Here is a 16,835-nt window from a genome sequence, read left to right on the forward strand (position 1 = left end):
GCTAGTGGGAAGCAGCTGCATAGCACAGGGAGATCAGCTCTGTGCTTTGTGACCACCTAGAGGGGTGGGATAGGGAGGATAGGAGGGAGACACAAGAGGGAGGAGATATGGGGATATATGTATATGTATAGCTGATTCACTTTGTTATAAAGCAGAAACTAACACACCATTGTAAAGCAATTATACTCCAATAAAGATGTCAAAAATAAAATAAAATTTAAAAATTAAAAGTAAAAAGATGGAAGAGATCCAGTATATCTGCTAAATACTGAAAATAAATCAATAATCTCACCCATAGTTATTCTTTCTGCCAAGTTCAGTTGTTCTCTTCTTTAGTCTACCCCAGACCATCCTTACCAACATTATATGCCAGCCACTCATCATAGTCCATGACCTCGGAGATCTGCTTTTCTATTCTTTTTTTAAAATTTATTTTATTGGGGAACAGCTGATGAGGAGAGAGCCGGCCGGCGATGTGGGACAGTAAGAGAACCCCTGGTGGCATGGCATCGGGCCCGCGAGTGTGGCGGGAGCCTTGAAGAAACCTTGTCCCACGCCTCTGAGGCGACCCTTTCGTGACTGCTGCAAGTCCCAAGTGCCAAAGAGATGGATGAAACTGTTTCCGAGTTTTTCAGGAAGACCATCTTGAAAATCCCAATGACTGAAATGATGACAATACTAAAAACCTGGAATTTTTTGTCTGAAAATCAACTGCAGACCGTAAACTTATGGCAGAGAAAGGAATCTCTTGTTCAGGACTTGGTTCTGCTTTGTGAGGAGACTCGTTTAAGTCTCAATGATGCAGCCCTTTTAGACATCATTTATACTCAATTTCATCGGCATCAGAAAGTTTGGGATGTTTTTCAGAGGAGTAAAGGACCAGGTGAAGACATTGACCTCTTTGATATGGAACAATTCAAAATTCTTAAGAAAAATTCTTAAGAGAGCATTAAAAAATGTGACAGTCAGGGCTTCCCTGGTGGCGCAGTGGTTGAGAGTCCGCCTGCCGATGCAGGGGACACGGGTTCGTGCCCCAGTCCGGGAAGATTCCCACATGCCGTGGAGCGGCTGGGCCCCGTGAACCATGGCCACTGAGCCTGCGCGTCCGGAGCCTGTGCTCTGCAACGGGAGAGGCCACAGCAGTGAGAGGCCCGCGTACCGAGAAAAAAAAAAAAAAAAGTGTTAAAAAAAAAATGTGACAGTCAGCTTCAGAGACGCCGAGGAGAATGCAGTATGGATTCGAATTGCCTGGGGAGCACAGTATAGAAAGCCAAACCAGTACAAACCTGCTTACGTGGTGTATTATTCCCAAACTCCATATGCCTTCACTTCTTCCTCCCAACTGAAAAGCAATCTACCCCTTCTGGGTCAGGCACTGACAATTGCTAGCAAACACCATCAGATTGTGAAAATGGGCCTCAGAAGCCGGTATCTGGACGCTCTTAAGGCTATTGTTTTTAAACAGTGTAATCAGACCTTTGAAACTTACAACTCTACTACACCTCTACAAGAAAGAAGCCTTGAGCTAGATATAAATATGGATTCAAGGATCATTCATGAAAACGAAATAGAAAAAGAGAGAGTCCAGAGAGTGACTCAAGAAATTTTTGGAGACTCTCCACAACCAAGACTAGAATCTGCACAATATAAGCTTGAAACGAAATTCAAAAGTGACCTAAATGGGGGCATCCTGGGTGAGAGAGAAGAACCCCTCCGGTGCCTGGTTAAGTTCTCTAGCTCCCATCTTCTGGAAGCACTGAAATCCTTAGCACCAGCCGGTATTGCAGATGCACCACTTTCTCCATTGCTCACTTGCATACCCAATAAGGGAATGAATTATTTTAAAATTAGAGATAAATAAGATGTATGTGGTTTTGTAAGCACAGCATCCTTGACTGTATTGCATATGCATTTTAGTTAATGACTAGCTGGAGAGCTTCTATCTGCAAACTTGTTTTAGAGATTAATCCTTGATATTGATGATTGAGAAATGTTCAGTATAATTCTTGGGACTGATTCTTTCCTCCTCCTGCAAAGCATAGCAGTTGTGGGACTTTAAGATGTGACAGGATGTCTTTTTTCTCACTCCTGTCTCTCCTCAGTCCTGGAGAGGTCTGGTTCCAGTTGCTGGTTTCCAGGGATTTTCTCTTAAGCCTTGGATCACAGAAAGAAGCACCAAGAAACTATACTCAACTCAAAACTTTCTAGGAGAATCATAAAATTGGTCCATTCAAAAGGTAGAATTGGGCCCATTAAGTTATTATTGCAGGAGGCAGCCTATCCGTTGATTCAGCTATATAAAATAATGATTTCATTGTAAATATGATACTTCTCATAATCTATTTTATCATACATATGGCATTCGAACTGACCGATAATAACAGGTTTGTGAATAAAGATATTTGAAAACGAGTAACAAAAAAACCAAAAATAAACAAACAAAAAAATTTATTTTATTGAAGTATAGTTGATTTATAATGCTGTGTTAATTTCTGCTGTACAGCAAAGTGATTCAGTTATACATATATTCCTTTCCATATTCTTTCCCATTACGGTTTAGCACAGGATATTGACTATAGTTCCCTGTGCTATACAGTAGGACCTTGTTGTTTACCCATTCTATATATAACAGTTTGCATCTGCTAATCCCAAACTCCCAATCCATTTCTTCCCCACTCCCCCTCCCCTTTGGCAACCACAAGTCTGTTCTCTATGTCTGTGAGTCTGTTTCTGGGAGATCTGTTTTTCTTACGTTCTCTTCAGACTACTGCTGCACCACTGTTTCTGTGCCCAGGCACGGGGCAGAGCCGACCACCTGACCTCTCTCCTCTCTGTCCACGTTCTGTCCCTGCCAGGTGTTTTCACCTTTGTACCGCAGACTTGTAGCTCCCAGCCCCTTGCCTTTCATCTCCCTGCTGTTTCCTGCTCCTCACACACAAAAGTGTGACTCTGGACAGACAGATCCTCCTCTTCGGGCTGAAGCAACGTAAAGAGACTTCACGGCCTTGTCATCACCTAGTTGGCCCTTTCGACTTATGCATATTACTTTTATAAATTTACGGGGCAAAAATCAGAACTCAAGCAGCGTTTGGGCCTAAAATAATGACCAAATTAGAAACTGTAATTTAGGGAAGCAGCTCTATTTCCTAAGTGCTCTCTAATTATGTTTTTTCATCTACTGTCAAACCAACTGCAACCATAAATTGAAGTGCTGTGGTTAGCACATTTCTGATCAAATAAATCACAAATCTAAGTCAGCCAGTCAAGGCATAACATGCTCTTTTCTCTTTTTACAGTCATAGGAAGCAATAAACGACAAAGGCTTGCATGCAATAAAGCTGTTATCAGACTGTGAGAAAAAAAATCCTACACATTTGTGGTTACATTATAGCTACACCAAGCTAATAAATTCAGATGCCTTTTACATGCTAGAATATTTTCCCATCACAAATGAGGTACCAAGTCATGTTTGTCTTTCCAAAGATTTGTCACAGTCATTCCTACCATTCCTGCGTGAATCATCCGGGCTCATCTGTTACGACTTAGAAGATTGTGGCCAATGGTCAATACAATTGAAGTGATAAATGTGCAGTTGGCTCATGTGAAAGCCCGTGTGGGTTTGTTTCAGGAGTAACCGGGGGAAGATTTATGGTGGGAAGGCAGTGATATGCGTGGGAATTTCAGTAAGTGGTGGAGCTGAGATACGCAGGGATCAGAATGAGAGGGTGAGACCCAACTATTGAGCTAAGAGAAGCAAAGTTTAGAAAGAACCACTGAATCAATATCATGGCTGCAAAGGGAAACTTGAGTCAAGGAAGGTTTCAGGTCAATGCTAACCCAGATGCCCCAGGTTTGCCCAGGGGACACCTGAGAGCCTTTAGCACTGACAGCTTCTGCTGTGAGATGAGTAATAACTCCCTCTCCTTTTCTTAGAGGACTCTCTCTCTCTTTTTTTTTTTTTTTAAGGGCTTCAAATGCTTGGCTTATTTATTTATTTATTTAGGGCTGTGTTGGGTCTTCGTTTCTGCGCGAGGGCTTTCTCTAGTTGTGGCAAGTGGGGGCCACTCTTCATCGCGGTGCACGGGCCTCTCACTATCGCGGCCTCTCCTGTTGCGCAGCACAGGCTCCAGACGCGCAGGCTCAGTAGTTGCGGCTCACGGGCCTAGTTGCTCCGCGGCATGCGGGATCTTCCCAGACCAGGGCTCGAACCCATGTCCCCAGCATTGGCAGGCAGATTCTCAACCACTGCGCCACCAGGGAAGCCCTCTTAGAGGACTCTCTTAAAACCAATGAGATGACAGGTGACAAAAAAGCTTACAAAAATCTTGGTGATGTCCTACACAACTGGAAACAAATGTTATGTCTTTTTAAAAAAGATAATTCCTACCATTATTCTCTGTTGAGGTATCATATAATTAAGGAAAACTCATTTTAGTGATGTAGCTAAAAATCAGAACCTACCAATCAATTGCCTTTGGGTTGTGCTTATCTGTATCCAGACCTCTCCTTAAATTTTTCATCAACAGTAAGGAGAACGTGGGTGCAAATGGCAGAGATCTCAGGAACAAGAGTGGCCACTGGCATGGGCAAGAGGCAAAAGATGAGAGGTGCCCCATTAAGGTAGCTTTCATTCTTCCTCTATTGAGCTCTTTGCCTAAGTTCAGGACTGGACTTGCTGTGAGGGGAAAAGCCCACATCATTTCCCTATTATGGTAACTGAGCAACTACAGCACATACTTTATCAATTATGTTTCATTTGGGTGAAACTTCACTTTGGAATTTATCATAAGAAAAATCTTGGGGGCTTCCCTGGTGGCGCAGGGGTTGAGAATCTGCCTGCTAATGCAGGGGACAAGGGTTCGAGCCCTGGTCTGGGAAGATCCCACATGCCGCAGAGCAGCTAGGCCCGTGAGCCACAATTACTGAGCCTGCACATCTGGAGCTTGTGCTCCGTAACAAGAGAGGCCGCGATAGTGAGAGGCCCACGCACCGCGATGAAGAGTGGCCCCCGCATGCCATAACTAGAGAAAGCCCTCGCACAGAAACGAAGACCCAACACAGCAAAAATAAATAAATAAATAATTTTTTTTAAAAAAAGAAAAATCTTGGGAAAGATGCAGAAAGTAAATCTAGTTTTCTTCTTGTCGTTATGTTTATTTTTAAAGAATTAATTTGATCATGGTTTGGTGTTGAGGATATCTTCAGATGATGCCTAAAAAGGTGGTGAACACGGTCCAGAGTAGCTTCTTAGCTTTTTTGCCCACCTCAACATACACAAAAGATGACATTCTTAGAGCATTTCTACCTACTAAAGAATTTAAGGAAATGAAGGTCATGTTATCATACAGGAAGAGTCTTGAATTTGTTTTAAAAGGTGAAAAATTGAAAAAGTTAGATGCTCTAACTGTTGTTAAAGACTAATCTCTTGTGACCCCCTCAAAATGGATGGCAACACACGAGGTGTGCTAATAATATAGTCTGAGATGCTCTTGTCCAGAAGCCCTCTTGAGGACTCAAGATCCAGCTGAGACAACTCTTCCCACTCCAGAGTTCCAAGAATTCCACAGAACTCCTCTCACTCTAAACCATAGGATTTCTGGATAAGATGCAAAAACTTTTAAAACATATGTATAGCTTGAAAGGAAATACCTAGGTACCAGAACAGAAGATGGAACTCAAAGCTAGAGCAATATGTGTATGAGATGACATCAAAGTCCTGGGGACACTGGACCCAGTCACAGGCTGTGTATGGCTGTGTATCCATATAGGGATGAAGGCCATGACTGAGGGCTCACACCAGGTGGGGAACTAGAACCAAGACCTCTGCTTCAGAGCAGAGTCCTGGAGGTCTGGCCTACTGTGAAGAGAGCATTAGACACACCACACTGGTTGCATAAAGGAAGCTTGTGCCCTTGGCACTTTGTGCATAAGAAGGAGTCTCCTCTGAGAAGTTACAACTCCGAGCAGCAGTTTCCCTGATGATGCAGTGGTTGAGAATCCCCCTGCCAATGCAGGGGACACGGGTTCGATCCCTGGTCCGGGAAGATCCCACATGCCGTGGAGCACCTAAGCCCGCGTGCCACAACTACTGAGCCTGCGCTCTAGAGCCCGTGCTCCACAACAAGAGAAGCCACCACAATGAGAAGCTCGCGCACTGCAACGAAGAGTAGCCCCCACTCGCCACAACTAGAGAGAGCCCACAAGCAGCAATGAAGACCCAACACAGCCAAAAATAAATAAATAAAATAAATAAATTTCTAAAAAAAAAAAAAAAAAAACAACCTATGCAGAGGTATAAGATCTGAATTAATACCATCCGCATGGTATGAGAATCCCAAGCCCAGAAATTAGTATGAAAATGGGTCCTGAATGGGGTGGAATCCCTGAGAGCTGGGCTGGAAGCAAACACAAAATCTTTCTTTCAGGACACTTTTATAATGCAAAGCACCTGGAACATCTAAAGAAACAATGTACCTGCTAAAGATATGCTCACAATTAAAAATTACGGACTACATGAGGAAATGATCCACCATGAGGGAGAGTCGGGAGACAATAAATGAAAGAATTAGCGCCCCAGGAACTTGAGATAATACAGAATAAAATAAAACAATTAAAAGACAATGAAATAAGAAAATGCAAGGAAGAGAAGATGAAACGAATAGATTATTTAGTAAAAGAAAGATGTTAGAATGTGATATGAGCGCACATATTCCCACAAAGTCACTGAGTCATAATGGATCCAAATAGAAACCAAAGAATTGAAGGTAAACTTGACATTTTTTGATTGTTATACTTTGGAACAGATTACCTGCAGGGATAATGGAAACTCAATTATGTGACTCTCATAGCATTATAATTAAAACCATCTGATGGGTTCAGTTTATATTATAAATGCATAAACTTTTCATTGATTTTGAGCTGCTACGTGAATAAATTCTCTTCCATAGAAACATTTTTCTAGTTTTTAACTCTTTTATCATCATCAAAATAATGCATCTTTATTATTTGAGACAAATTCTGAAATACGGTAAAGAGGCAAAAAAAAACTCAATAGTCTCACTACCCTGAAACACTATTAACATTTTAGTATATTCCCTTCCAGTTCTTCTTTCTGTGTACTGTGTCCTTACAGAGCTAAACTTGTACTGAAATAAAACTTAGTAGGCCCTTGATTTTATAAATTTAACATTATGTCATGAGCATTTACCCATGTCCTTTAAAGTTGTTATAAATATAGTTTAAAGGGTTGCATAATATTTCCTCATGGACATAGCATTTATCTCATAATTCTTTTATTATTGCCTGTTCAGATTGCTTCCATTTTTTTCATTTCTATAACTCTGCAATAAATATTTGTGCATAAATCTTTGTTCACAGGGTTGATTATGTCCTGAGACTGTATCTTTGATTTTTAAAATAAATTTATTTATCTATTTATTTATTTATTTTTGGCTGTGTTGGGTCTTCATTGCTGTGCATGGGCTTTCTTAGTTGTGGAAAGCGGGGGATACTCTTCATTGCGGTGTGAGGCCTTCTCATTGTGGTGGCTTCTCTTGTTGCATAGCACAGGCCCTAGGCGCGTGGGCTTCAGTAGTTGTGGCTCGCAGGCTTCCATAGTTGTGGTGCACAAGCCTAGTTGCTCCATGGCATGTGGGAATCTTCCTGGACCAGGGCTCAAACCCGTGTCCCCTGCATTGGTAGGCGGATTCTTAACCACTGCGCCACCAGGGAAGCCCATACAATTTTTTTTAAATCAAGGGACAAGACTTGATTTTATAATTCATGTTTTCAAATGTATTTTTTTCCCATTCAACAAAATTTATTGAGTATGTACTGTGTGCTATACACTTATTATTGTGCGTTTTTTTCCTCTGATTGTCAAAATCATCACATGCACTGTAGAAAATTTGGCAACCATACACACATGTGCAAGTGTGTGTGTGTGTGTGTGTGTGTGTATGTGTAAAAGGAAAAAGTAGGAAAGAAGAAGCATGAGAGAATTCACCTACCTTCTTTGTATAGGATCTAAGTCAGTAAAGAGAAAACTCCAGTTTATTTCATTTGATCTTTAGACTATAGCTGCACTAAAACAGGTGAATTAGATTACTTCCTTCCCATACTTTCTCCCATTATAATTCTAGGATTTGATGTCAACTTTTGTAGCTACATTCAGAAATGGTGTTAGCTTACCAAAATGTCCATTCAACTAGAGCTTGTACCCATTGGATCCATGTTTATAAACTCTAGCTCTTCATTATGTTTCAACTAAGAGAAGTAACACTAACCCCATGTGATCAAATGTATCAAGTTTACCCCGCAATAACAACTTCCTAAAAAATCCAAATTGAAAAAAATTAAGTTGAACCTATTTCAAGTAGGCCAACAACTGATTTTCTGTCTTACACACTAGATATATTGTTTTGCTTGTCTATTCAGGTTCTGCATTGCAGAGAAAAGAATTTAAAAGTCATAATGCTAAAATCTGGAAATAATATACAGCAAGGGGGAAAAAATCAAAGGACAGCAAATTCCTGTTAAATTCTCTGCTCTAAGTGCTGGATTCTTCTACACAGAGCTCTTAACTTCAAGGGCACTGTGTGTGGTTATGCATTTATACGCTGACTAGTCCTAGAGGGTGCCATTCGCAGTGAGTCCTGGTTGAGGACTCAAGCTTTGTCAGTCAATTTGTGAATATATATATATATTTATATATAAAATACGATAGACTGAGATGACTTCAGAAAGAAGAAATGACGATTTATTGTATGAAGGGACTCATTTCTGAAGAAACAAAGAAAAGTGACAATCCTGTACACAGTTCAGGAAAATGAAACACCATTTTGCAGGGGAGATGTCTTTTGCACAGGGCACCAGGCTGGGATGGCACCATCACCAAATTTTTGAAAGGTGGCTGTCAAAAGCTGAAGATATGTATCAGAAAGATGGATTTTGTACCTTTATATATGTGATTTTGTGTACTGGGAATGTAGTTACTTGCCCTTTCGGATAGTTTTAGGTGCTATCATTAAGTTCCAAATATACTGCCTATGAAGTTGATTAATTTACCAAATATTTCTCAAACACCGACGTTATGCAGTATAAGATGTGAGGTCCTATAAGGATTAAAAAGATGAGTAAGATATAGACCTTGACTTCATGTAGCTTGGACTTGATTTGGAATATAAGCATATAAGAGTACATATGGTAGAGAAATACAAGATTAAAAAAAAAAGCTGAGGCTACAAATGTATGTCAGAAAGAAATTTAAGAAAATAGAAATTTAAGGAAATAGAAATTACTGCAATTTAGTACTGAAATAATTCCTTAAACAATGTTCAGTGGTAAGGAAGAGGAAGCTCAAAATGAATAACAGGAAAAACTACAAGTTGGTTTTCACTCTGCAGGAATAGTTTCTTTTGTGCTGATACTCCCTGTCTGTGACTTTTTCAAACCACTGGCCTAAACAAACGACTCAAAAATCTAAGAAAGGCGTGGACCCAGGCGGATAGATTCTGACTCTCCCAGCCTGAGCAAGCCCATAAAAAGTCAGGCTTGCCACAGGACTGATGATGGGTGCTGTCTAGAACTGGCTTTTGAAGATGGCAGCTTCTTTACTTTCTGTCTCTGTGGCCAGCACTTTCCTCGGGAGTCAGGTAAGACCGGGTTTAGAACCCGGAGCAAGTGGCCTGTGCCTTCCTTTTCTCATCTGAAAAATGGGAAAACAATGAGCTCCTCAAGGAGGGATAATTAACATATGAAGACCATTTGCTACAGTGCCTGGCACACAGAAGTTTCAAAGAAAATATAGCAGGTGTTGAGACGCTGTTTAGTAAGAAAAGATTGAGCTTGGAGCCAGACAGATGGAGTTTGGGTGTTGGCTATGTCACTTACAGCTTAGTAGCCCTGGGCAGGTCACTTCAACTCTGTACCTCAGTTTCCTCATGCCTAAAATGGGAATAATGAGAGCACCTGCTTTGTGGAGAGTTGTGAGGAATGAATGAGTTAATACATGAACAGTGCCTGACACAGAAAATTCTCAATAAAAATCTTAGCCATTCATTAGAATAGGAATTAGCAAATTATTTTACCTATCTCACAGGTTGTTGGGAGGTTAATATAAAACAATCCATAGAGGTACTTATGAAGCTTCTAGCTCATATTAAGTACTCAATCAGAGTTACATATGACTTTGGTGATTATTATTACTATGATTATTGGTATTTTACTATATTGAATAGTTCTGTAGTATAAAACAGATTTCTACATTTCTAACGATGATTTATTATTCATAATTAATTAGATGCTATCATAAGTTGGTAAAAAACAGTTTTTCACATATGGCTGAGAAAAGATGTGAATTGAAAAGGGTTCCAATAATATAATTAAACACTAAATTGATTAGCCTTTCTGGAAATGTCTTACTTTACTACTTTCCAGCTCTTTGTAATACAGATTTTCTGAGTTTTCAACATGTTGCCATCTGAGTTAGTTAAAGATATATTTATTTCCCCTGCAGTCATTTGAGTCAGTCCCCGGGTATTCAGCTAAATTGAACTCCGGCATTTTGGAACAGTATCTGTTGACACAAATATATTTGGCATCACTAGGGAATTTAAAACTACATACAGACAGTGTCATGATCCCTCACACTCAAGATGACCCAGTATTATTATGAAGTACGAGGAGCTGCTAAAAAGTTTCATGCCGTCATTTCTATACTGAACATATGGGCATGTCAGTGTCTGGTTAGCAATGGCAGTTACAAAGATTAAATTATAGTATTGCAAACATATTTAATGACATATATTAGGTGCTTTGCTATTTTGCTCAAAAAAAATAGAAATGGGAATCTGGTAAGATATGCAGCAAGATGTGTAACTATTTACTCACCCTGTATCTGATTTTGAGGTGATTGTGTGGGGTGAGATCAGTTCCCTCACTCGCTTCCTCGCAGAGACATATCTGATTCTAACTCACCTGGAAGAGACAGATGCCCACTTGAGATTTGTTCCAGGCTACACAATTCCCTGACGGCTAAATTAAACTAAAAATCTAAGAATTCCGGAAACATTTGTGGCTCTGGGTCTTCTGCAACAACATTTTATTTTTCTAAGTAAAGAAGTAACATGAGGAGGCCCTTAGTGCTGAAGGACCAGACTTTGTCACCTTGCCTCGGTTTCAGGTTTTCATGGGGCCTGTCAGAGGTCAAGAGAGGCCCAGGCCAGTCCTATATTAAACCAAAACAAAATAAAAAAGAAAGAAAAAGAAGGAAAAGAAGTGCAAAATAGAAATGAAAGTTACAAAATTTGTGGTATATTTTCAATGTCAATATCTAAGGAGTAAACTGTTTCAACCCACACATGTACACGTGTATTTATTCAGTTCAATATAATTATGCCATTCCCAAAATGATTAAAGGAGTTATTAGGGGATTTATTAAAAATATTGATACATCATACACAACAGATGTGGCCCAGTAATGAGACCCAGAATTAAGTTGGGTGGTGATATCTTCTTTCTTCAAACCTGCCAATGCTTCTCTGTAATTATAGGTATAACCTGGTGGCATTGAGGCCCTTTGTGACAGAGGACCGGGGCCAGTGGCCCTTGTGGTGTTCCCCTTTGTAGGCCCAGGGCATCTGCACTTGGGAATATCCAGCTTATATAGGTACCACTGCCTGTTTTTTTAATGTCAACTCTCTCCTGCAGTCAAAGAGTGGATTAGCCTGTTAGTCTGGGCTGAACTGGCACACTTACTAATGGAATCCATTTGTTTTTTTCCACTTCTATGTGTTTATTGCTCTTTGAGAAAGAAGTTCAGTTTGATCCCTTGTTTTCAGTGAATAACAGTCAAAGTGCAGCCTAGAATAGAATGACAAGTGTACAGTGATAGAGTCAATAGGCCTTGGGTGGGAGGCAATGGAGGACATGAAAGATTTTGAGCAGGAGGCAAAAATAAGCACACACATTCCTAAAGGAAGTTACTGATGAGGGCTCTTTCTACAAGAGAGGACCTCTCAGTAGCCTAAGAGGAGTCTGGAAACTAATGAAAGCCTCCTAACAGAAGCACGCTGGTCAAAGTTCGGTCCAACCCTGGGCTGTTATTGCCCATGCAGCCATTATCTCTGATTTGTTAGGAAGGCATGAGGTTTCCAATTGGGCTGAGTAACCATGAGTTCATATGGGGATTGTCCACTTCCGTGAAATTTCATTTTCAGATATCAGAGGAGGCGTCCATTTCTCCATTTCCTAGGAAACGCTAGGAATGAGGGAAAGGAGGAGGGAGAGAGGGAGAGAGAAGAGTAAGATGGAATCTTGGCAGATGGCAGTTGGTGCCAGTGAGTTAAGAAGGCTTGAGTTGGGTGGAGGGAACCTGAGGATTGGGAACCTTGGTGTGAGACCCAGGGAGAGGGAACAGACATAATCGAAGGGAGGGATAACAACCAGCTGGCCTCAGCCTGGGGGAGGAGAGGTCCCACTGTATGACCTTGTGGAGAAGGACTCACGAAAAAGTCTGAAGCTGGTTTAAAATGACAGTTTATACAGTTTGTCAGATCGGGGTGTGGGATGGCCAGTTGGGATGGTGGGGATACAAAGAAGGCTTAAGGCTTGGGGCCAGTGTCCCAGAAACCCCTCTCCCTGCTTCTCATTCCTTTCACTAAGATGCACTGCTAAATAATTTAACTGATTAATAAAAGGGTTACAAACTTTTTGATACATCTTATCTGGGTTCCATGCAGAAGCTGAGGGCCTTTGTTAAAGTATGTCAGGTCCAACTGTTCTCCAGTGGTTTCCTGTCTCCCCACAGTATAATCTGAAGTTCTTTCCAAGGCCTGCAGGGTGCTTGAGGACCCGGCGGTGCCCTGCTGCCTCTTCTGACTTCTCTGCTTCCTTTCTCCCCTCAGCCACCCTTCCATGCCCCAGACCCCTTTGCTTTCCTCTAATGCAAACTACCAAGCCTTGGCCCTCCCTGGTCCCCAGACTCCAAAGGGCTGGTACCCTCTCACTTCATTCAGACCTCTTTCTCTGAATTTATTAGTTTCCTGGGGCAGCCATAACAAAGTACTATAGACTGGGTAGGCTTAAACAATGGAAATTAATTTTCTCACCACTCTGGAGGCTGAAAGCCTAAGATCAAGATGCTAGTAGGGTTGGTTTCCTCTGAGAGCTGTGAGGGAAGGATCAGTTCCAGGTCTCTCTCCTTGGGTTACAGGTGGCCGACTTCTCCCTGTGTCTTCACATGGTCTTCCTTCTATGGGTCTGTGTCCAAATTTCCTCTTCTTAAAAGGATCCCAGTCATAATAGATTAGGGGTTACCCTAATGATCTCACCGTAGCTTATTACCACTTTAAAGACCCTATCTCCAAATATGGTCACATTTTGAGGTACTGGGGGTTAGGACTTCAACATATAAATTTTAAGGGGGACAGTTTTATGGGACAGTTAAGCCCGTGTTAGCCTCTTATCAAAGAAGACTCCCTGACACATCCAAAATAGTGTCCCTATTAACTGACACCCATTTGTTCATTTTTGAAGATGTCCTACTTCGATGTCAACCCTAGAGGGCCAAATTCTTTGTTTTGTTAACCGATGTATCTCTAGTGCCTAGCTGATGCCTGGAAAGTAGCAGGCGCTCAATAAATATTCATGAAAGGATGAATGCATATTATGAAACCACTACAAATTACTCTGCAAAAAGAAATGACAGAGAAAGATGTTCAAGGTATATTGTTAAGTGAAGAAAGCACATTTTAAAAAACTGCATGTATAGTATAGTTTCATTTTAAAATCATATACATATAATTTACCTTTATTAAAATGAGACTTAAAGAATGAAACAAAAAACAAAAAAATAAAATAAACCTTGGAGAGATATGCAAAAAAATGGTAATAGTGGGTGGCTCTGGGGGTGGGATTTTGATTTCTCATTTGTGTGTATTTTCTAATTTCTCTTTAGTGAATATATATTACTTCTGTAAGAGTAAAAAGACAATAAATTTATTCAAAGTTAACAGAAGATATTTACTTATAACTTGTAACTGGCTGTTACGTTAAGAGAGAAAAAATACATTATTTGTCTTTTTCACTGGGGAATGGTAGGAAACAGTACATGGGCAGTCCCTTGGAGCCCAGTGGCTGAGAGCAGAGCCCACGGAATCCACATAGCCTGGATTCAAGTCTTCATGTTCCACCTTCTAGATTTGTCATCTAGGCATACCTGTCGATTGTACTGAGTCTCAGTTTCTCATCTATAAAATGGGGTAATAGTGGTACACTCAAGACTTGGGGCTGCCTTCTGTCTCTGACCCAGACTGGAATTTGATTCTTTTGAGCTCAATGATTTAGAAATTTTAGGACACAAAAAGTCAGGGACCAATCCAAGGATTTGACTCTCCCTTTATTCTCTGTCAAGGGCAGATCAAGCAATATCAAAAGTACCCCTCACATTGCTTCTGGGTACAGGGCCTGGGGTGGGGGCAATAATGAGGCACTTGCTGCTGGTGCCAAGTTTTTAAGGGGATATCAAAACAATGATCAAGATAAACAATATTTTAGTGGAATATTTTTAATGAAAATATGTTTAAAAATCTATAATGAACAAAATATCAACAATTTTAATAGAGACAGATAAGTATTACTAATTTCTCCTTTGTTTCAGGCTCCATTATGGCTCAGCATGGCACTGCTCCCAGCCCACAGACTGAAGGTGGGGAACCTTCAATTATTCAAATCATTATTAATCGCTACTTAATTATAATTAATTATCCAAATTATCCTGAGCCTCAGAACTGGAATTGCTCTCTCTGTGATTATTTGGCCCTCAGTCAAGGCCCTGTAAGGATACCTGTAGAGAATGTATATTTTTCTGATCCGGTTTATTTCTTTCTCCTCAGCAGACACCTAATCACAATTGCTACCTAACCACGACCTTCTTATCTCATTGAGGACTCTGAGAGGCAAGTTTCTCCCTATTCTTTTATAGAAACATAAAATGCCAGCAAAGCATGATTTCTACCCAAAAGAGCGCTAAACAGAGCTTGCAGATGTTTCAGGCTTCTCCCCTGATACTTCTGGAGAAGGGCACACAGACCTTGGCATACCTTGCTTCAAAAGCAGGCAATAGCAAACAGTGTGTTCATTCCACCTACTTCCCAGAAGGGAAGATCCTTATATAATGGGTCAGATGGGCCTTTGGTCCCATGTGGAGAGTCTCCCTGAGGGACTTTTATATTACTGTATCATGGGGGTTTTGTGGGTATTCGTTTCTGCATGTCAAGCACTTCACAGTACACATTCACATGGAAATTACTAATTAAAAGTAGCAGTGATAATAACATTCAGAGTGCTGTTTTCATCAATGGTTTCATTTTACATAGGACACCTCCTTTGCTGAAACCATAGATTCTAATTTGCTCTGTCAAAGTTATCACTAGAAAAATAAGATATTCATAGCACATAAACTTTAGGAAATTTCCTCTATTACTCTTCTCCATTTGATTTAATGGACTATATGTTACTTTCAATATATAAGTTGGGACATCACAAAATAAACTTAACGTATGGCAAATTTGTTTCTGCAGAAATCTGTGTTCTTTCTAGTTACCAAAAAACTCAGAGACCAAGGGGGGAAAGGAATTATTTGAATGGTGGGTAGTGCATAAGACTTAGATATGGTTGCAGTAATTTAGCATAATCCACTGTAAGGTGATGGTCTGGACGAACTTCATAACAGTGAAGAAGTCGGCTTTGAGGTTTTTTTTCTCTCATTGAAGGAATGCTGCTCACCATACCTCCCCCATATTGTTTTTATTTATTTATTTTAATTTTTTGGCCTCACCGTGCCGCATGTGGGATCTTATTTCCCCATCCAGGGATCGAACCCGCTCCCCCTGCATTGGAAGCACAGAGTCTTAACCACTGGACGACCAGGGAAGTCCCTCCCCCATATTTTTAGATTAATGTCTTTACCAGAGAAGTAAAACACACTAGGATTACATATCCTTGTCTAGTAAGAAGTCTGACTACTCCAAGACCACCTTGTGGTGAGGGATGTCCAGCCAGACCCAGATGTTCCAGCCTTCGCAGACCAGGCACCTGACATAGGAGTGAAGAAGCCACTGTGGACATTCCAGCCTCAGGAGACGTGAAATGGAGAGGAACCGAGGAGACCAGCCGACAGCCAGAACAGACACTCCAGCTGTGTGGCCCTGTGTGAGCCATCTTGGCCATGTCCAGTTGCTAGCTCCACTCCCGCTGAGGCCCCAGCTGTCCTGGAAAAGGGAGGAGCAGTCCCCGCTGTGCCCTGCCTCACCCATAAAATTGTGAGGGTTAGAAAATGACTGTTGTTGTTTAAAAATGCTGCAGGGGAACAGAAACTAGAAGCAGAGGCACAAAAGAGAATAGAAAAGACTGAAAAATAAAAAATAATTATAAAGTTATAAAGTTTTCAAATTGTGATTGTTGGTGCTCTCAATTCAACTTTTTCATTCATTTATCTGTTCATTCAAGAAAAATGTATTGAGACTGCCGCAAGCTAGGTATTATACTTAGTGCCAGGGATACCAAAAAGCTGAATAAAATAGCTCTGTCCTCAGGGGAGTGGCTAGGGGTGTCAAACAATTACCACACAATTACCACACAATGTGAGACAAGGCTGCTTTACAGAAGGAACTCATGCACTGAAGATGTAGAATCCTTGAGGGAGTCAGAGAATCAGTGCAGAGGAGGACTCGCTTGAGTTAAGCCTCAAAGAATGAGTAGAGGTTTACCAGATGGCCAAGGTGGGACATAGGTTGCAAAGAACAGGGTAGACTCATTTTGGACATTGGCTTCAG

The 16,835-nt window shown here is 40.9% G+C and overlaps 1 long non-coding RNA gene and 1 pseudogene across 2 annotated transcripts in view; both read left to right on the top strand.

Annotated features, from left to right (window-relative positions):
• The window catches only part of LOC114484522 (uncharacterized), a 74,978-nt gene extending 60,020 nt beyond the window's left edge, over positions 1-14,958 (top strand). Inside the window, exons 2-3 of one of the 2 annotated variants that reach the window (XR_003677561.2) lie at positions 14,660-14,707; positions 14,895-14,958. This is a non-coding gene — a long non-coding RNA (uncharacterized lncRNA). The remainder of the gene's footprint in view (positions 1-14,659; positions 14,708-14,894) is intronic. The other variant, XR_008619086.1, reaches the window with a different exon arrangement.
• On the top strand, positions 591-1,909 carry LOC102985062 (centromere protein N-like; annotated as a pseudogene).
• Positions 14,959-16,835: the final 1,877 nt, after the last annotated feature.

This window comes from Physeter macrocephalus, chromosome 2, assembly GCF_002837175.3.
Source record: "Physeter macrocephalus isolate SW-GA chromosome 2, ASM283717v5, whole genome shotgun sequence".
Lineage (NCBI taxonomy): Eukaryota > Metazoa > Chordata > Mammalia > Artiodactyla > Physeteridae > Physeter > Physeter macrocephalus.